The following is a 22750-nucleotide window of genomic DNA, read 5'->3' on the forward strand; positions in this document are numbered from 1 at the left end:
GACTTGGATATCTGTGGGATGAAGCCCATGACTTTGGGCAAAACTACCTCACTTAAATCCAGTTCATTCTCAAGTCAAGACATCACCTGATTCTCTTCTTGGTCCTCTTCTAAAACAAAGGACAAACCACCACAACAGCAGTCAATGGCCCTGCGATTTTTTTCCTTTCTACTCCTATAAGAAGTGCACAGTTGGGTACATAGTAGACCTTATTTTCCATCATAATATAAAGCAGATTTGAAAGCTCCAGAGTGAACCTTTATTTGCCAATTATGGGCCAGACTGCTGTGCTGAAATGAAATGGCGATGACGAGGGATTTTTTTCAATTAGGCTTGGGTCTAGTGTGGAATAGAGATGAAACCAAAAATACTGGTGAGCTCTCGAGCACCCAGGAATATAGGTCTGGTACCCATAAAGAGAGGAGTAGAGAGGAGTAGATGATGTCTCATCGTCTTGTGCCTGAGCTGAGGGGGCTGCGTGCATCCGGAGTTATGACATTCAGTTCTGGGCACCATAGTTTAAGGCCATTGATTAAATAGAGCCCATCCAGAGAAGGGTCTGCAGGGCAGTGATGGAGACTGGACACCATGCCGTCTGAGGGTTGGTTCCAGAAATTGGGCTTGTTTAGCCCAAAGAAGCCATAGGTGTGACCATCACCAACGTCCTGTTGTATGGAAGAAGCATTTGACTTATTCCTGTTGGGATCTGAAGGAACATTAGAAGCAATGGTGGGTGTTAAAATGAGGTAGAGTTTGGTTGACTTAAGGGAAAGCTTCCTAAAAGACCTGTTCAGAAGGGAAGCAGGCAGCTTCAGGAAGCAGGGAGCTCCTCATTGTTGGAGGTCTGTATATAGATGCTGGATGGCCACTTGTTTTCTTGTGTCAAAATCATGGAGCCATGAAACCCAGCCTAGCCAAGACTGAGATTCTCTTTCCCAACTGTGCCATGTTAGCGAGAGGCAGGCTGGGACCAAGCTGTATGATGTGGTAGAAAGAGCCTGGGGCTGGGAGTCAGGAAACCTGGGTTCTGCTCCTGAGGCTCACACTCACTATGTGACCTCGGACAGCTCCCTTCTCTAGGCTGTAGTTTTCTCATCTATAATATAAGGGCTTTGCAATTCTTTTCTTTTTTTTTTTTAAAGCCTTGCCTTCTGTCTTAGAGTCTCTAAGAGGGGTTGGAGTGGCTTCCTGTAGAGAAATGGGATTTTAGTTGGGACTTAAAGGAAGCCAGGGAAGTGAGTAGGAGAGCAGAATAGAGAGCATTGGTTCTCAGGCAGAAGAATGGTAAGGGCTAGGCAATGAGAATTAAGTGACTTGTCCAGGGTCACATAGCCAGGAAGTGTCTGAGGCCACCTTTGAACCCATAGTTTCTCATTTCCAGGCCTGGCTCTCTATCCACTGAGCCACCTAGCTGTCCCCTAGAACTGAAATTCTTTTTTAAAAAACATTTAAAAATTTTTTGTTGTTATGCAAAATACATTTCCATATTGGTCATTGATGTAAGAGCAAAGCAAAACCCCCAAATAAGACCAAAGATACACTAATGCAAAAGAGGAGTCTAACGGTTCTTTCTCTGGAGGTGGAGAACATCCCCCATCATCAGTCTTTCAGGATTTTCCCACATCATTGCATAGCTGAGAGTAGCCAAGTTTTCCCAGATAATCATCGTCCAATATTGATGTTATTATATACAATGTTCCCCCAGTTCTGCTTATTTCACTCCACATCAGTTCCTGCAGATCTTTTCAACTCTTTCTGAAATCATCTTGGAGAGCTGAAATTCTTAATGTATATGCACGTGTGTCTGTCAAGATTATCCAGATGTTTTGAACATAGAGGTAATTTTGTACATGGATCTTTTGGTTATTAATGTCAAGTGAGGCATCAGACAGGGAGACAGATGCACGCTCACCACAAACATCCTAGAGGGACAGTGGGTGGTACATTGAAAAGGGTGCTAGATTCAGAGTCAGGATCTTGGTTCAAATCCCGACCTGGCCATCTACTAGCTGTGTGACCATAGGCAAGTCACCCTGGGTGTCATTTTTCTTGTCTGTAAAACAAGAAAGTTGGACTAGTTGGTCTCTGAAATCTCTTCTAACTCCAAACCTGTGATCCAATGTCTAATCCAAAGCCCAAATAGAAAAGGATTCTCGATAGATGAGAGCTCCTTCAACATTTTTATGTCATGGATCCCTTTGGCATTTGGATGAAGCCTGTATTTAAATGTATAAAGACATTTAGGAATGCTCAAGTAGTTACCAAAATATTAGTTCCAAGTTCCTATTCTCCCTAAAATCTCTCAAGCAACCCTTTGTTCTATGGAGGCCAGGTACGATCGGTGATGTGGTTCCCCAGATACTCCTGTTCATGGATTCCTTGTGAACCCAAAACACCAAAGGGGGTGATGTCAGTGCAGCCTATGACCACTCAAAAGGGATTGGTGTAAGCTCTATCACCTTACATACTGATTACTGCCCAGCCTGCTGGCCTCAAGTGTCTCCCCACTTTAATCCATTCTCCATTCAGCCACTTAAGTGACTTTTTTTAAATCCCTTACCTTCTGTCTTGGAGTCAATACTGTGTATTGGCTCCAAGGCAGAAGAGTGGTAAGGGCTAGGCAATGGGGGTCAAGTGACTTGCCAGGGTCCCAGAGCTGGGAAGCGTCCGATGCCAAATTTGAACCTAGGACCTCCTGTCTCTAGGTCTGGCTCTCAATCCACTGAGCTACCCAGCTGCCCCCAGTGATTTTCTTAAAATGCAAGTCTGATCATATCACCCCCTACTCAATAAACTCTAGTGGTTTCCCATTGCTTCCAGGCTCTTTACAATCTATGGCCGCCCCATACTCCCTTACCTTTCAGGCTTCATCCCCTATTCCCCAACATGTACTCTTCAGTTTAGTGATGCTGGCCTCCTGGATATTCCCAGGTGAGACCCTCCATCTTAGCTCTGTCTCCCCCTTCCCAGAATGTTCTCTTTCTTCTGCTCTCCTACTCACTTCCCTGGCTCCCTTTAAGTCCCAACTAAAATCCAATTTCTCTACAGGAAGCCTTCTCCAACCTCTCTTAGTTCTAGTATGTTCCTTCTGCTCATTATTGTCTATCCCATGTACAGCTTGCTCTGTCTGCATTTGTTTTCATACTGTCTTCCCTGTTAGATTGTAAACTCCTTGAGGACAGGGACTGCCACTCACTTGGTACAAGGTAGCCATTTAATAAATATTTACCAAATGAATAAATCCATGCTGGAAAAGCAAGTAGATTGTCTAAAGTGGGATGGGCAATTGGAGGAGTGGGGCAAGTGGACCCCTGAGTTAATCTGTCATGACATAGCTTTTGGACAGATCTTCAGGGAGAACAATGATTAGGTTCCAGAAATGAAAAGGAGGAGATAGTGGAGCAGAGACCGCTAGATTGACTTTAGGAAAATGGCACAGTGCTTGTGCAGAGCCCAGTATATTCCTTGCGGCCAAAGCCCTTCTCTTGAGACTACCTAGCTTCCCAGTGTTCTAGATATTGTTAAATCTGGGAATGTCGGGATTTCAGGAAAATCAATATTACTAGTGACTCTGGTGTGATGGAGAGATACAGGACAGGCATGAGTTAACCATAGTCTCTATCGGTTTTGATTTTCATGAAAGACCACATCAAGGACGTGCATGACCAAGAAAGAATGTGGGCCAGCCATATATATGAGACAGAAAGATAACTGAAAGATTTGGATAGTATCCATAAAATGTTTCCCATTGGAGAACCTCTGAATGAGTCAGTGAAGGACATGAATGAAGGCGTGGATGGACTACCATCTGCATAGAGGAGGGGATTTCCTACCTCCATAAGATCATGGAAGCATAGCAGTGAAGCATAAATAAGCATGTCCATAAAAGTTTGTGGAGGATGAGAAGGGGACTAGAGAAAATGCCAGTGTAAAGATTAAAATTTAGGGGAAACTGAGGCAGGTAGAAATTAGTTTCTCTATGCAAGGAGTATTATATTTTTAGAGTTTTATTTAAGATAAGGAATTTAAGAATATACAAGTAAGAGAAGCACATGCTAGGTGGGCTGAGAGGTCCATTCAAATTTCACTCACATCATGAGACGCATCTCCTGGGAAGCAGAAGTAGGAAAGAGACCCAGTAGCCTTTACAGCCAGGTTAAATACCCCATCTCGTTCTCGGCCCAGGTGAGGTTACAAGGTATTTTGGGAAGTGAGCAAGGACTCCTGGGAAATGGAGTCCTTTTTCAAGTCTCCATTTTTAAACCAGACAAAGAATAGTGGGAGGAATGGAGTTGGTTAGCCTGAAAATTAAGAGGGACATGATGATTGTCTTTAAACTCCATTTCCTTTTTTGGCATGCAGTAGTCCTGCAGAGGAAGCTAGTAGGTACGATTTGGTTAGATTGTAGGAAAGTTAAAAGTTCGATGAGGTATCTCATGTAATTCTTGTGGAAAAGATGGAGTTATGAGGATTGGGCAATAACGCATTAAGATGATTCCAAAGAGATTGAGTGGGCAAGAGAAAAGAGGAGTTGCTAATTGTTTTGGTGCCTGCTTAGCAGGAGGCCTTCTGGAGTGCATCTTCAGTGATGGGCTTCAGCCCTGAACTATTTAATATTTTTATTAATGACTGGGATACAGGTGTGGGTGGCACACATATTGACTTTGCAGATAAAGAACCTGGAGGCATACTTCAAATACCAGGTGGATGCTGATGGGATCCAGACAGATTTTGACGGGCTAGAGTGGTGGGTTGTATCAAATAAGATGTCAACTCCTGGGAAGTAGGGGTTCTTTTGTTCAATTTCTTTTCTTAGAACTGCGCCCTGAACAGAGGCAAATGGGATAAATGCTTGTTGATTGGAGCTGAATAAACATTAAGTCTCAGATTTGGGTTAGAAAAAACAACTTCAAAAGTACAAAATGGGGAGTCATGTGGTTGTTTTGAAGAAGATGTGAGGATCATAGTGGATGGGAAGCTCAATAAAAACCAACCAACAGTATAATGAGGCTGTCCACAAAGCTAGTGGGATCTTGAAGATCTTACATGAAGAGAGATTTGGCTTTGAGGAAGGAGGAGGCAAAAGTCCCTCTGTGCCTTGCCATTGCCAGGCCTTTGGGAGCTCACCCAGGGGAGAGGGGGAGGAGGAGATCCCAGAGGTATTTAAAGAGAGGCTAGATGGCTGAGGTTAGAAACAAAGCAAGTCAAAGCTAGGTGGATAGAGCTTGGGTTTGAATTCAGGAAGACCTGAGTTCAAATCCAGATTCAGACATGTACTAGCTGTATAATCCTGGGCAAGACAAGTTAATCAGCCTGTACCTCAGTTTATCCATCTGTAAAATGGGGATAATAATAGCACCTCTATCCCAGGATCATTGTGAGGATCAAATGAGATAATTGTATTGTTTTTAGCACAGTGCCTGGCATGTAGCAATATGTATAAATAAATACATATATATGCATGTGTATATTATTACATTTTATAATACATGTATATAATAAATACAAAGAAATACATTTTAGCTATATAATATACATATATAAATATACTGTGTATGTAGTATATAATATCAATGTTAGCTATCATAATAATCATTGTTGTTATTTTATGGAGGAAGAAACACATCCAAAGAAAGGAAGAAGATATTTGTTCAACATCCCATAGCAAGTTGGGTTTTAGAACTAGGGATTTGAACCCAAGTCTTATGACTCCAATGTTCACCAAAGTGAGCTGTATTAATTAAACCTTTGAGGCCCCCTGCCAGTTGGTACCCTTTATCTGCTTCCCTCTGAACCTCATTGAGGGAGAGGGAGAGGGAGAGGGAAAATCTTTAAGCCAATCCATGTCTTTCCTTCTCTCCTCCTGCTTTCCATTATGGACAGGATGTTGGCCCAACCTTCTTGGCTGTGGCCTGAAAACTTCCAGGCAATGCATATAGGTAGCAGAGCCTCCTCCCTTCCAGGACAGGGGGCCTCTGGGTGCATTGGGAATGCAAGGAAGCATTTGTTTTTCTCTTGGGTTGGGGTAAAGGTAAGGGGGTACCTTAAGACAGCCCTCATGCAGGTCCCGCAAACTCAGGTCTAGTGTCTACAAGCAAGGTATCTTGCAAAAATTTGGGGAGCCACAGAAGGTACTCCAGATTGCTTGCTTGGATGCCATTGCACTCTCACAACAAAACCTGTCTTGTACATTGGTGTTTCTTGGGAATATTTAACTATTTGGAGCACTTGGATCATCTGGGCAAAGTCTTGCCAGTTCTGCCAGTATTTGCCTCAGTTTCTTCTCTTTTAAAATGAGGGTGTTGGGCTAGACGATATCTGGGGTCTCTGAGCTCTACAAATTCACATCTCTCAGCCTCTCATTTTGTGCTTAAATTCTGGGTAGAGACACTGAGCTCATGACCTGAAGTGCTCCTAGTTCCCCCACCATCTTTTAGCTGAGAAAATGGAAAAGAGCAGAAGCAATGGAGGAGGTGGGACGTGGGAGATGGGAGCACTCTTCTAGAATAACTAAGTCTGTGGGGGGTGCTAGTGAGGGTCTCAGACTGAGTTGGAAAGGACCTTCAGCTAATAATCATCCTTCAGATCCATCCAAAGACTATAGACTCATTCATTAGATCTGTTCAGGGTTCCAGAGGCTGAAGGCTCAACAGACAGTATCAGTAAACTTCTACCTCATGCTGGACCAGAGATACAAAGACAGGTTAGACTCAGTGCCTATGCTGGGATGCCGTGACTTGCCCAGGATCATACAGCTAGATTTTCTGACTCTCAGACCAGTGCTTTGCCACTATGAAGATGATGGCCCACAAGATGGACTTCAAAGGGAAGAACTGCAATTGATAGAGATGGGGGGAGAGAGGAAGAAGGGAGGAGATAAAGATATTTTAAGAGCAGAGGATGGTATGTGTAAGAATGTGGAGGTGGGAGAACACAGAGTCCAGTTCAGTTGTAAAGGACAGAGCTGTAATGATTGGACCAGATTGCAGAGGCCTTGAATGTCATACTGAAGAGATGGTACGTAATATGGTAAATGGTAACTGAAGCCTGAAAAAGGAAGGGAGCTGTCTGAGATCCCCACGAATTAATGGGGGTACTTAGAACCCCAGCTAAGGCCTCCTGACTTCTAGGCACCTAGTCTTTCTTTAGCCAGAAAGGCTAATTTGAGTCCAGGGTGCATTGATAGACTTCAAGAATACCCCTCCTGTGTGTCACAGTGTATAAGAAGCAGGACTGTGCTCCCTTCTGGGCGCCATGTTTGAGGAAAGACTTTGACAAGTTGGACGCATCCAGAGGAAAGTGATTGAGATGGCGAAGGGACTTGATACTGTGGGTAGAAGGAACTAAGAATGTTCAGACTGGAGTGGAAGGGCTTAGGGGGAGAAGACTGCCTTCAGTTGTGTATTTGAAACTGTTGTGTGGAAGAAGGATTTGTCTTGGTTTGTTTGATCCCAGAGGGCAGAGCCAGGGACAGTGAGTGGAAGTCACCGAGAGGCAGATTTGAGCTTGCTGGGATGAAAATCTTTTTACTTTAAATTTTATTTTGAACAATTCAAGCTGTCACCTGCTGATTATGTGGGTTCACTTTCATTCCACATCTTCGCTCAAAGGGCAAATGGCCTCCCATTGGGGTTGTCGTGGAGTCCAGAGATTCTGGTATTCTTCATGCTGAGGGGATGGAAGAGATGCCAATACCCTAGGGAAGGAGGTCTCGAGCCATTAGGAGAGATCAGGTGCCCCAACAACTGTGGAAGGTAGGAGGTAGGGTTGAGGATCTGGGCTGTCAAATACTTGGTGATGGCATGCTAAAGGGCTAGTTTGAACACACACTGGATGCGCTTCTTTGCTGCATTCTGAAATGGTTCAAAATGGTGGGCACTAAGTGAGGAGTCTTGTTAGCTCTCATTTATTTAGGGTGTCCCCAAAGTCTTGGTGCATTCAGAAGCTATTTTAGCTTTCAGGGTGCCTTGTGAAAGTGCTTCACAAAGAGGATCTCATCCTCTCCTCACAGCCACATTGGAAGGTAGATGCTATTATTAATGGTCTTCATTTTACAAATGGGTAAGTGAGGCTAAGGTGGGATAAATGACTTGCTCAGGGTCAGCCAGCTAATAAGTATTTAGGGACAGGATAGGACCTCAGCTTTCCCTGACTCTTCAGTCCAGCCCTCTCACCCACCATGACATCCAGCTGCCCAGCCCTGCACACACAGAGGATGTAGTTGGGCCTGGGCTTGGGGTCCTGGTGGTGAGAAGCCTCGAGCTGGACCCTGTGTGCTTGTGGATTTCCAAGGTGGAAGAGCTATTGCTTGACCCCTTTAAACCTTTCAGTTCTCTCAAGGCTCAGCTCAGAAACAACCTTCTCTGAGAAACTTTCCTTGATTCCCTTTGGGCACTGCTTTGTCTGTCTTCAGCTTTTCTTGTATTTACTTCTCTTCCTGTGCCTTGTAAATTCCTGGGAGAAGGGAAGCTCCCTAGGGAGGGGGGCCCTGCTTTTTCATTTTCACTTTATTTCCCCTGCCCCTGGGCCCCAGCTGGAGCCCTTGCAAGTCATATATGCTTCCTCAGGGTTTCCTGGATTTTATTGGTTGTGGAGCAGTGAATGTGCTTGCCTAGGATACCAATGGACATTTAGCTTGTGGTTCAGAAAACCAGGCAGAGGACTCAGGTCTCCTCTTCTTAATGGAGCCCATCTCTTTTTTGAAAAATTTATTTAGAATATTTAGAATTTTTTAGAATTTAATATATTTTTCCTTGATTACAAGAATCATGTTCTTTCTCTCCCCTCCTTCTACCCCCCTCCCATAGCTAACATGCAATTCCACTGGGTTTACATATGTCCTTGATGAAAATCTATTTCCATATTATTAATATTTACAGTAAGGTGATCATTTAGAGTCTATATCCCCAGTCATATCCCCAACTACCCATGTGATCAAGCAGTTGTTTTTCTTCTGGGTTTCCACTCCCACAGTTCTTTCTCTGGATGTGGATAGCATTCCTTCTCATAAGTCCCTCAGAATTGTCCTGGGTTATTGCATTGCTGCTAGTAGAGGAGTCCATTACATTCAATTGTGCCACAGTGTATCAGTCTCTGTGTACAATGTTGTCCTGGTTCTGCTCCTTTCACTCTGCATCACTTCCTGGAGGTTGTTCTAGTCCCCATGGAATTCCTCCAGTTTATTATTCCTTTGAGCACAATAGTATTCCATCACCAACATATGCCACAATTTGTTCAGCCATTCCCCAATTGAAGGGCATCCCCTCATTTTCCATTTTTTTGCCGCCACAAAGAATGCAGCTATGAATATTCTTGTACAGTCTTTTTCCTTATTATCTCTTTGGGGTACAAACCCAGCAGTGCTATGGCTGGATCAAAGGACAGACAGACTTTTAGTGCTCTTTGGGCATAGTAATGGAGCCTATTTTTAAAGGAGTCCAGGGCAGAAAGAGAGGACCTAACACCACAGAGGCAATTTACCCTGGGGACTTGTTACTCTGCAGTCAGCATTTACTAACATAACAATAACAATAATATAATATAATAATAGTAGCTTATTTATATAGTGTCTACAATGTGCCAGGCACTTTGCCAAGTACTTTACAAATAATGTCTCATTTGATCCTTACAAGAACTGTGGGAGGTAGGAGCAATTATTATCCCCATTTTATAAATGAAGAAACTGAGGCAAACAGATAAGGTGCCTTGCCCAGGGGTCACATAGCTACTAAGTGTCTGAGACTGGTTTAGAACTCAGATCTTCCTGACTTTAGGTCCAGTGCTCTGTCCACTGGGCCACCTGGTGAATGCTGTGTGCATAGCTCTGTGGGCATTCCCTATACTTGGGGAGCTAGATACATAGATGGAGAAAGCATTAATTAAGTGCTTTCTGTGGTGAAGCATTGTGCTAAGCCTTAGGGATGCAAATAGAAACAGGCAGGGTAGTGGCAGTCCTCAAGGAGTTCACATTCTGATGAGGGAAGGACAGTCCAGAAAGGGGAGCTCAGCAGCCCTTGAAAACATTAAGATTCTAAAATGATGCTTGTTTCTTCTCCCTCTGTCAGAATGGGGTCCTGTAGCCCCTTTCATTTGCTCAAAAGAAACTTCTCAGATTTCTCTTGACTCTTAGGTTTGCATTTCAGAGTTCTGACTTAGCACTGGGCTTCTCAGCACCAGATATGCTTGAAAGTCCTCTCTTCCATTATAGCCTGTAGGAAATAAAGAAAATCTCTGGGCCATAATTCTGAATTGAAATGACTTTATTTGTGGGCAGATATAGTCAGGCGTCACATCACACCCAGTCTGTGCTGAAAGGCATCTTTTGAATGTTCACAGTTGTTTTTATAGGCTTTTGACAGTTAAACCAGTTTAATCTACAAAACCAGATGTTCAAAGCTGGTTAGCTAATAGTTGCTCAATTCTAATACAAAGTTCAGGCATTCTTTTGATTCCTGTATGTACTTCTCTGAGACAAAGACTCAAGGAAGAGACTTCTTGATCTTATTATCAATGACTGTGGCAATAGAATTAAAGATAAAATCTGAGCATCCTGTTACTGACATTAAAGCAACTACTGACTCTTCATCTTTATTCCGGATTCAGTCAAGCCCTACAACTCTAGATCTGACAAGGGGAACTTTATGCAAACTTCCTCCTGATCTTATTACATTTGTTTACTAACGGGGAATAGCATCCTAGTCACAGACACTACCTAAAAGTTTGTATGGGATGAATTTACAATAAATGACAAAATAAATGACAAAATGACAAAAAATAAATGACAAAAAGAAGAAATCAAATGAAACCAATGTGAGTTAAGCTCTTTAATTCCCCCCTTTCAACATATTCTGAACCTGTTCAGAAAGTGTGTTGATTACCAATGTGATTTCAGTTTTTGTTTATTTTTCACACAGAGAACATTTCTCTTTGAAGTACATAAAACCCAGAGACGCAGAATACAGACAGAAAACAACAATGCTAGGTTACAGGATTCTGAAGTCAAAACATATTCTTTCTGTCAAAATAATATTTAGATTAATGGCATGATAGAATGACTTGGCTGCCTTTTTCTGGTGTTCAGGACGTTGTAGACAACTTTAGTCTTCTGGCAGCTTGAACAGGATGGACCCAGGAAAGAGCTTTCCTCTCGAAAACGAATCCCTTGATCGGACATAGGACAAACTCACCTTTGCTAGAACTCAGTTATTTACTAGAAATAGAATACTTTGGTCTAAGACCGTTATGTGGATTAGAATCAAATGGGCCACACCTATAGTATTCACAGTCATGCCAAACAAACTTATTACTGCCATCATCTCTATTTATACGACTCTTCCTCTCAGAAGTGTAAAGACTAAATTAATATTCAATAACTAAGTATTATATTTGAAAAGTTTTATTAATAATAACCAAAGTAAAAGAATTACCTAAACCTAGCCTGGTCCCAAGAGAAGAGAGCGAGGGGGAGGAGCTACAGAACTTATAAAACAATTAAGATGCAAATGTGCACAAAGGGAGAAGCATTCTGGGTAATGTAGTTTTAGGGGTTCAAGATTTTCCAACTACAGAAGTCTTTGATTCTTAAAACTGACTTCAGGCAACACTTACAAAGCAAACTAGTTCATTTGGATAGAACCTGACACAAAAGTAACAACATCTTGAAACACAAGGTTCACAGAGAATGATTAACCTACTATGGCTAACTACATGGAGATGGCAATTTACACTGTAGGATCACAAAATATCAGGTAAATTCCCGTGATTATCAATTTTACATAAATTGTTTCCTACTAAGCATAGACAGTATGGATGATGCCAGACCTCCTGTGAGGCCGCAGTGGCAGCTGGGCGGAGTTGGGAAAGCAAGGGTGCTATTGGTGGTGATGGGCTGGAATAGGTTTCAGGGGTTCAGGATTCAACACCCTTCTGCTTAAAAGGCCTTTGATGGAATGATTTGCAGCAATCTGGGAGGTAAAGTGTAGTGAACAAAGATTTTAGATGTTTAAAGCTATTAGACTCCAAATCCCTTGGGTTCCCCAGATGTAGCTCATCTCCCAAGTCCCATAACCAACCATAGCCTATTCTAAAGGAGTAAGGCATTAGAAAACAAGTCTCAGATGGAGAATTTGGCCCTCTTAGCCAGTCATAGGGTCAGCAATCAGGCTGGTCTCTTGAACCCTGAGCATCATCCTTTACCATGGGCAGGGTAGTAAGAGAAAATATCAGTTAAATATTTAGCCAGTGAAGAAATTACTCATTTGTGTTTCAGAACTTTATTTTAACCAACAAAGTAGAAAGAAGAATATAAATTTGTAGATTAAAAAAAATCTCAATTTGAAATTATAACGGTTCAAATTCTAAAGGTAATTCAAGGGAGCAGCTGGGTAGCTCAGTGAATTGATATCCAGGCCTAGAGAAGAGAGGTCTTGGGTTCAAATATAGCCTCAGACACTTCCCAGCTGTGTGACCCTGGGTAAGTCACTTAACCCCCATTGCTTAGCTCTTACCACTCTTCTGCCTTGGAACCAATATACAATATTGATTCTGGAATGGAAGGTAAGGATTTAAAAAAAAGTAAATGAAGGTAATTCAAGCTATAATAAACATATCAAATTTGATTAAGGAAAATAGATATGACTGCTCAGTGACTACTCTTTCTGTTAGGAATCACAAAAGGAAGAAGTAGAAGATATTAAGAAAAGAACCAAACTGAAGGTAGAGTGTAGCCCCCTACAGCCACAAATTAATATATTTGTGGGTGGACACCTAAGAAGGAGATTGGAAACTGAGGAAAATGGGTAAAGGAGAGAGAAGGAGAGAGAGAGAGAGAGAGAGAGAGAGACAGAGAGAGACAGAGAGAGACAGAGAGAGAGAGACAGAGAGAGAGAAAGGGAAAGAGAAAGAGAAAGAGTAGAATAAAGACTCAGATACAAGGAGTTAAAAAAAATGGGCTGCATCGTGTGTGCTCCTCTAATGGTATTGAGAGAAAGTGATCTGCACATGTTCCCAAACTTTTATTGGAGAATCATGGGAAGTAACTAATGAACATGTGACATGGCATAGGATTTAACGTTGGTTCAATTGACAATCATGTAATCCTAGAGGAGGAGGCTAATCAAACATGTGACATGGTAAGGAATGTGGTCTGACAATGAGGCAGCTAGTACCCTGTGGCAGCTAACGCCCTGCCTGGGACCTTTGGACTGAAGATTTGGAAATACGATGATCAAAAAGTAACATGACCATGTGTCTGGTATATGAGCACTTAGGTTACGATATCAATACATCAATAATACTTTCAACATGAGAATATACCTGGGATGCTACATAGAGTTGTCAATAAGATAAAAGCGGAGAATAATCCAAAAGGTTAAAATCAAAGAAAAGCATTTAAAGTCATCACAAAAAAGAAAAACCAGAAGAATTTTCATTCCATAAATTCAATTTCATGCCACTAATTCCCCCCTTTACTTCTACTGAAGATAGAAAAGAGGTAAAGACCAAATATCAGGCCAGCGGAGGTGGTTTCCATGTAAAGTGTCACCATGATGATCTTGCGTTCCCTGTTTATCCTCTCAAACTTGTAAACAGAAGAGCTTAGCATACAGTAGAGTGAATCAGAAAGCAAAGGTAATACAGTAGCAATAAGCACATTAACTAATATTAGATTTGTTTTACGCTTCAGTAGTCTATCCCCAGTGTCGACAGATTTCATTGCAGATCTCAAATGTCCCATGTCCCATTTGAGCCCCCAGACCGTCTTTTCTCAGATAGTCAGGGATACGTCTCTTTTCCTATAGATTTGCTTTGGTATACCCAAGTACTTCCTTTTACTTTAGTTATTATTAATACAACTTTTAAAATATAATAGTTATTGAATATTAATTTTAAAACCCACAGGTTCCATGTAGCTTGCAGAGCTTCTTTAGATGTTCCTGCTAAAATCTTTTACAGAGCAGATCTCAATATAAATTAGTACAGTTTAAAAAATATTATTAAACGATCAGGAACTCACAGTGCACTTAAATTCAGACACTTCAGGTCATGTTACAAATTCTGGCATATGAAGAAACTGTCATTTCAATCTCTCTGTGGATTAGACTAATGCATTTTCTCTACAGTTTCCTTTATCAGATCGATGAAGTGTGTTTAAAGCTTGATATAACTATGGCCAAACTTACAGAAAATTTATAGTAGTTTAAGTGATTTCATAACACTGCCAAAAGATAAGTAGCAGAAAACATTTCTAAATTCCATCAAAACGGAAACTTGAATATAGTGCCAATTCAAGAAAAATGATCACAAATCTACAAATTAGCCAAAGAATCATCACATTTAGGGATAGTTATTGATAAGAGAAAATAATTATTAGAAGACTTATAAACACGCGATGTTAACAGACCTTTGAGGATGCAAAATCAAAATTCCACAGATGAAAATTTAATCTTAAATTTTAAAATCTCTCATGACTGGGAAGACTTCTGTTGATTAAACTGCAAGATCTTAGAATGTTATAATTTGCATGCAGTATCTTATAGTTAAACATTTTAAGGAAGTTCTTAAGAAGGTTTGTAGACAATGTGAAGTGTACATTATTGCTTTCTCAAATAAGAGATGAGAAGGGAACAATGAGTAGTTTTCAGAGCAACGTTTCTATAAATTATTTGTTTTAAACAATTCCTTGACAGAAGAGAATGATTTCAGTATAAATTTCCGTCACATTTTAAACATTTAACTGTGACAAAAAAATTTAAACATGGGATTAATTTGGGCGTTACTTTGAAAGCTGTCTCAAATCTTAATTCAGTTGGTCAAGATTCAAACCATTAATGAAATGTTTCACAATATCAGACTCTTTATTGCAGTTAACACCATGTTGATGAAAATGTGCATTTCACATAACCTTTCATAATCCACTAACATGATTTGCTTAAACATTCAAAATAAAGAGTTTGGATTATGTATAAGATCATTAAAGAACATGAGATTATTGCAGTTTGTACAATTAACAGCCATACGCATGGCATCTGTAATCAATAAAATCTGATAGAGAGACAAATTGCAAGTACTGAATATGATTTCATAGTCAAGTTTCTAAGTTTAGCACAATTAATAATTTAAGGTGCTACTTTCAAAATAACACATAAACACTCTTATTTTGAAATAGACCCAATTTAGAAAATCCAATTTAGAGATTAAGTACTCCTCTCTTTGCCAGATCTTCAATTTCTCATTTAGTTTACATCTGTCCTTTGTTTCTAGTCTCTTTCAATGTAGCCAGTATTGAAAAAGAGGGAAGAGAACATGCAGATATTATTTCCACTACTACTACTATTATTATTATTGATTCTGTTTTCACTGACCAGACCAAAACAGAGATAAGTAAAATCAAGTACAAATAATTGAGTAAATTAAAGTATTTCATTAATTTCCTTTCATTGGCTAAACTGTCACTGCAACTGCTATTTTCAAATTTGTCTTGTTCCTTAGTCTGTATTCTGGCTGACTTTGAAAACCAGTCTGCCCTGTTCCTGCAAACTCATCATTATGAGGCTTTCCTTGTTCTCTTTGCCTTGCCTATATAGTGTTAGTCAATGGAAAATGGTCTTGATGATCAAATACACAAATTTGAAGATTTCTGAATAAGAAACAAATCAATACACTTAGGAGAGGTCCATACCAGCAGACCTCTCAATGAGACAAAGAAACAAGCAAAAATACACATTTTCTCTTAGCAAAGTTATTCCTTTAAGACACTACTTTTAGATTTTTTATTTTAAAATATTTTTCCATTTTATATGACTCATTTTCTTTGCCTCCCCCCTCCCAGAGCCAACCAGTAATTCTATTGGGTTGTACAAATGTTATCACTGGATACTTATTTCCAAATTATTCATTTTTGCCATAGTGTGATCCTTTAAAGCCCAAATCCCCCAATTATATACCCATACATACATGTGATGAGTGACGTAAGACACAACTTTTAAACTCTTTACTGAGAAAGAATAGAAAGCACCTAGGTGTACACTCTGACGGAAACCACAAATTTGACAAGTTAAACTCTGGTGTAAGCAAAGTCCACCCCAAACTCCAGTGGAGACAGACATCCACCAAATTAAATTCTGGTAGAGACAATGTCTGTCCCTGTGAGTCTCTCTTTCTAAATCCCTGTGTATGGCTCACTAGAAATTACAGAGAAAAGGATACTCAAAACAATATACTCTGATAAGACAAGACAACATAACACAACACACAGCCCATGGAAAAAACACCCCTGAAGAGACAGGACTTAGCTCAGCTCAGAAGTGGCTGGGAATAATGAGGAGCCCCAAAACAGAGTTCCCCTAAAAGAAAAGTTCCTGAATATCCCCGTGGCATTTTTCCCCAAGAGATCTCAGAATCCTGAATCCTTTCCTCAGTTCTATCTGGGTTTTCAACTGTAAGAAATAATGAAAATCTCTGGGCCATAATTCTAAGCTGAAACTGATTTTATTTATGGGCAGATGTAGTCAGTGGTGTCATCATACCAGTCTGTGATGAAAGACTTCTTTTGGATGTTTACCGTTGATTTTATAGGATTTTGACAATTAACAGATCATTTGAGGATTTTGACAGTTAATACAGATAGTTTAATCTATAAAAAACAGATGTTCAAAGCAGGTTAGCTAAGAGTTGCTCAATTCTAGTACAAATTCCATGTATTTTATTGATCCTGTATCTACTACTACTCTCAGATAAAGACTCTAGGAAGAGACTTAACATTTTTTTTTAAATTTAGAATATTTTTCCATGGTTACATGATTCATGATCTCCTGACCCCCTCCTCTCCCCCAAGGCTGACAAGCAGATCCACTGGGTTATATACATGTATCATTGTTCAATACCTATTTCCATGTTATTCATATTTGCAGTAGAGTGATTCTTTAACATCAAAACCCCAATCACATCCCTATAGCACTATGTGGTTGATGATATATATTTCTAATGCATTTCTACTCCCACAGTTCTTCCTCTGGATGTGGATATCATTCTTTCTCATAAGTCCCCAGAATTGTCCAGGATCATTGCGTTGCTGCTAGTAGAGAAGTCCATTACATTCAATTGTGCCACAGTGTATCAGTCTCTGTGTACAATATTCTCCTGGTTCTGCTCCTTTCACTCTGCATCAATTCCTGGAGTTCACATTCCAGTTCACATGGAATAGGAAGAGACTTTTTGATCTTATTACAAATGACAGATTTAACGATGAAATTTGAGTATCTTGTTATTGACATTAAAGCAACTACTGACTTCATCTTTATTCAGTATTCAATCAAGCCATACACTCTAGATTTGATAACAGGAACTTTATGCAAACTTCCTCCTTATCTTATTACATTTGCTTAACAACTGGGAATAGCATCCTCATCACAGACTACCTAAAGGTTATATGAGATAACTTGAATTGACAACCAATGATAAAAGAAGAAATAAAATGAAATAAATAAAAGTTAAGTTCTTCAAGACTCTCTCCCCAGCTGTAGTATTAGAGTGAAATTTGCAGGATAAGTTATTTTTGGTAGCTAAGTAGAGCTAGTTGATAGAGAGCTGGACCTGATGTCTCAAGTCCAAATCCTGCTTCAGTTAATGTCCAGCTGTGTGACCCTGGAAAAGTCACTTGACTTCTATTTGCTTTAGTTTCCTCAACTGTAAAATGGGAATCATAACAACACATACCTCCTAGAATTGTTATGAGGATCCAATGAGATAATATTTGCAAAGTATTTAGCATAGTGGTTGGCACATAGTAGGTGTTGTATAAGTGTTAGCTATTTTTATTATTATTAGTCTATTCCTCTTGTCTTTTGGAATATTATATTTCATCATCTCTCATTTAAAATGGAAGCTGCTAACTCATATATTCTTTTTTCTTTTAAACCCTTACCGTCCATGTTAGAATCAATACTATGCATTGGTTCCAAGATAGAAGAATGGTAAGGGGTAGGCAATGGGGGCTAAGTGACTTGCTCAGGGTCATACAGTTGGGAAGTATCTGAGGCCAGATATGAACCCAGGACCTCTCAGGTCCACACTTGGCTTTCAATTCACTGAGCTACCTAGTTACCCCCTAATATATATATTTTTGACTTTATTTCTTTGATATGTGAGCTGCTTCTCTTTGGGATATTTGTAGTATTTTTTCTTTGACACAAGAGCTACATTTTGGATTGTGACATTCCTAAGACTTTCCCTTTTGGGCTTCTTTTCAGGAAGAGATCAATAGATTCTTTCTATTTTTACTTTGCCTTTAGTTCCAATAAGTTGTGTCCAGGGTTTAAAAAAATTATGATTTTCAGTGAGTCTAGAAATTCTTAAAGTATCTCTCCTTGACCTGCTTTCCAAGTTAATGTTTTTTTTTTTTGTATTCAATCTGATACTTTCTCCTATTTTTTTTATTCCTCTGATTTCCTAGTATTTCTTGCAGTCTCATGGAATCATTGATTTCTATTTGATGTTTTCAGGGAATCCACTTGCCACTTTCTCTTTTGGTCAATTCATTTACTTTCTAATTCTGCCCTCCAGACCTTTTATTTAGTTTTAAACATCTATTTTTTTTTAAACCCTTACCTTCCGTCTTGGAGTCAATACTGTGTATTGGCTCCAAGGCAGAAGAGTGGTAAGGGCTAGGCAATGGGGGTCAAGTGACTTGCCCAGGGTCACACAGCTGGGAAGTGTCCGAGGCCAGATTTGAACCTAGGACCTCCCGTCTCTAGGCCTGGCTCTCAATCCACTGAGCTACCCAGCTGCCCCCTAAACATCTATTTCTTAACTTTCTTCATTATGGGCCTTGTGGAACTTGGAAATCTATATTTTTTTGGTCTATGCTTATAGTTTTTATAGAGTTATTTTCTCTTTATGGAGGATTTTAAGATTGTAATAATTTTTGATAGTAGCTGATGTTTTCTCTGATTTATTCATCTCAGAAGCTTTAGTTCCTGAATCGTGCTAGCCTAAGATTGTATCTGCTGTTTCCTGCAGTGCTTTTGTGGGAGATGATCAGCTGGGATCCCTGGGTTGTTGCGCTGACCTCCACTGCTTTGGATCTATGAGATTCAGGTTCTCTCTTTTCTGTGTCAAGATCATGTTGGGGACCTCAGAGTCTCTGGGTCTGGGCTAGCCTGCTCTGAGTGCTGCAAACACATTGTTGGATTCCACCCTCTGCTGTTTCCTAGGTCTTATGCGGTCCTCTTCCTAGAGTGTTTTGACCACCCTAGATCTTTCTCAGGAGAGCCTTCTGCTCCTGTTGCTCCGGGACCCAGAGGTATGTAGGTAGGTGACACATATCCAAGGCCTTCTCTGATCAGTTTGGTAGGATCCCCTCTGCTAAGCATGCCTTTAGTGGTAGAGATTCCCTTCTCTGATTATCCCCAGGCTGCTGAGTGACTGTTGTACAGTTTGGGGTTGGAAAGTTTTCCTTCCTCTGGGTTCTCATTGGACTTCCTGATCATTCTTTGGTCTGGAATCAGGAAGGTTTTGTTGGAGTAGGCATGGGGGAAGAGGCTGCCACTCTTTAGACAGCCATCTTGGATGGAAGTCTGTCCTGTGTCTGTGTCTTCTTCACCCCCTACAATGGGAGGGTATGTAAGCTGGAAGATGTCTCATGTATGTATCAGATTAGAGAACCGAAAGATGGATTATCTAGGTCTGTCACCCATTATTCCTCTCTCCCCACAACCCATCTGTTATGCCTGCCACCTTCCTGAGCAGAGTTGCTATCAGCAAGTTGGGCCTTTGGGTAAGTAGCTGGTTCAAGCTTATGATCATGGAATCATAGGACTTAGGGTTGGAAGGGATATAATAATAATAGTGATAATGATAGAAACAGCTAGAATTCCTCAAGTGTTTTAAGGTTTGCAAAGTACCTTACAGTACCTCATTTTATCTGTACCACAACCCCATGTGAGGCAGGTGCTTTTATCTCCATTTTACAAATAAAGTCACTGAGGCTAAGAAAGATTAAGTGACTTTTTTGGAGTCACTCAATTAGTAAGTAAAGTATTTGAGGCAGTATTCAAACTCAGGTCTTTCTTTCCTCCCTCCCTCCCATCTTCCTTCCCTCCCATCTTCCTTCCCTCCCATCTTCCTTCCCTTCCTTTCCTTCCTTCCCTTCCTTCCTTCCTTCCTTCCTTCCTTCCTTCCTTCCTTCCTTCCTTCCTTCCTTCCTTCCTTCCTTCCTTCCTTCCTTCCTTCCTTCCTTCCTTTCCTTCCTTCCTTCCTTCCTTCCTTCCTTCCTTCCTTCCTTCCTTCCTTCCTTCCTTCCTTCCTTCCTTCCTTCCTTCCTTCCTTCCTTCCTTCCTTCCTTCCTTCCTTCCTTCCTTCCTTCCTTCCTTCCTTCCTTCCTTCCTTCCCCCCCTCTGTTCTCTGTCTGTCTCTCTTTTAAACCCTTACCTTCCATCTTAGAATCAATACTGAGTATTGCCCAGGGTCACACAGCTAGCAAGTGTCTGAGGCCATATTTGAACCCAGAATCTCCTGTCCCTGGGCCTAACTCTCAATCTACTGAGCCACTTAGCTGCCATCCCCCCAACTCAGGTCCTTTTGACCCCAAATCTAAGCTCTGAGCCACCAACTAATTCAGCCCCTTCATCTTATAGCTAAAACTGAGGTTTGGAAAAGTATATGGTTTGCCCAGATTAATATGGCTCATTAATTTCTAGAGGTCCAATTTGAATCCAAGTACTGTGACTCCTAATATCCCAGGGATATTTGGACTATACCTGGCTGCCTGCCAGGCTCCAACAGGATGTGAAGCCCTTGCTCAGTAGAGTTCCTTTGAACCAACCAACCAGAATGAATGAACACACATGATTATTTCAGTACCAAGCAGTGTGTGTGTGTGTGTGTTGGGGGGGGGAGGAGAGATTATTTTGGGCTAAGGGGTAGTCAAAGAAGGTCTCTTGAAGGAGGAGGGTCTCAGGGTCTGTAGATGCTGTAGAACCAACCCTAGTGGCCACTGTGCAGCCTGACTCTTCGGGAGAATGTGAAAGGAGTGAAGGGAGAAAACGTCTTTCTGCCTTCCAGGTCTGGAAGGAGAACAGTTGTGGGCTCTGGATCCAGCTGACAGGAGCTTTGTGGATTGGCCAAAGCAAGGCAAAGAGGGTGGCAGATCCTAGGGAGGCTGGATCAGTCCACTGCAGCCCTTGGCATGCTCTGGTTCCCTTTTGTTCTTTCCCTTCTTAGAAAGTATTATACTGACTGTATCTGGCTCTACCCTGGCCTGGCTGGGTGATGATGCTGATCATAAAGGTCTTAATCATCACGAGGCGGGTCCAGGTGGAACCATGAAGCCTCATTCTGGAAGAGGGAAAGAGAGCTGCCAGGCTTGGGCTGGACATGGACCACTCCTGTGTACATTGTACTCCTGTGTACAGGTGTACATTGTGGTACAATGTACAAGGTAGGACCAAGTGGGAGCCCTCCTGGGTCCCCAGGTTCGTGGCTTCAACTAGGCCAGAGACAAAGCAGGGTTAGGGCTGCTATCTGCTTTGGACCTGGGCTAAACCAGGCTCAGGAAGACCGTGATACTCTGCATTTCTGAAATGTTTCTCAACTTGGGAGTCATTTTTTAGAACTGGTAAGACCTTAGAACTGGAGGGGCCTGGAACTTGGAGGGTTTTATAGATAATCCTCTCATTCTCTAATCCAGTCTTCAATTTTATAGGCAGGGTAACTGAGACCAGGAGAGGCTAAATGACTTCGAGTAAGCTAGTTGGTGGAGTAGGATCTGAACTCAGCTTCTCTTTCTTCTGCCTCTTTATATTGTTCTGTTTCAGAGGGAAAGAACTGAGCTATTCCTTTTGGTTTGTTTTGAGTTCCTTTTGACTCTCTACAGTTATCCTGTTGTGACCCCTGGCAGAACCCCAATCCGCTGCACCCCCCCATTGTCCCAGGAACATGTTTGTTGGGGAGGAGGAATGGGGATGGGGTTTTTTGTTCCCCAAAAGGAGGTGAGAATGGGGGGGGAGAGCAACTTGAGCACTCAATCAGAAGACCTAACAATGGCAACAACAATAAAACTCCCCACAAAAAGTGCCCTCCTGCCTACCTAGCATTATGGAGGAAGCTTGGAGTACTCCCAGCCTATGTTGGCAGAACACCAACCCTGGCAGGTACAAATAACGAGGGCTGACGTTTCTGTAGCACTCTAAAGTTGGCTGATTGCTTTCCATAGATTACCTCATTGGAGCCTTGGAAAAACCCTATAAGGTAGGCGCTCCAGATATTAATAAACCCATTTTATAGATGAGGGGAGGCTAAGAGATTTGCTCAGGGTTACAAAATGGGTAAGTGGCCAGGCCAGAATTCCAGTCTCCAAGTCCAGTACTCTCTCCCCTGGGCCCAGCTGCCTCTCATGCCGGAGGGGGCTTGAGTAGAGGTTCTAAACTGAACTCTATGTCTCTCTGGAGCTCAGTGGAGCTAAGTACAAAGAAGGCTCATCAGGGCATGCTGGGATGAGTTACAGTGCTAGAGGACCGACCTTCCTTTTGAAATTATTCTTTGAAATTTGGGAAACAGACCAGTCTCCACATGTAGCTCTTTAGAGCCTAAAGACAGAGACCCTCCACATATCTAACCCAGAAAATCAGAGCTGAGATGGGCCTTGGACACCTTGGACATCCTTGGATAAGGATGTGACTCATCCTTATCTACCAACTTGCAAGGAAGGCAGGGAAGGGCTTGTGTCCGCATTTTACAGATGGGGAAACTGAAG

General features: G+C 41.3%; 1 protein-coding gene across 2 annotated transcripts in view; it reads left to right on the top strand.

Annotated features, from left to right (window-relative positions):
- Positions 1-22750, top strand: part of NAT8L (N-acetyltransferase 8 like) — a 67198-nt gene that overhangs the window by 41969 nt on the left and 2479 nt on the right. The window lies entirely within an intron of this gene.

Source organism: Monodelphis domestica, chromosome 6, assembly GCF_027887165.1.
Source record: "Monodelphis domestica isolate mMonDom1 chromosome 6, mMonDom1.pri, whole genome shotgun sequence".
Taxonomy (NCBI): domain Eukaryota; kingdom Metazoa; phylum Chordata; class Mammalia; order Didelphimorphia; family Didelphidae; genus Monodelphis; species Monodelphis domestica.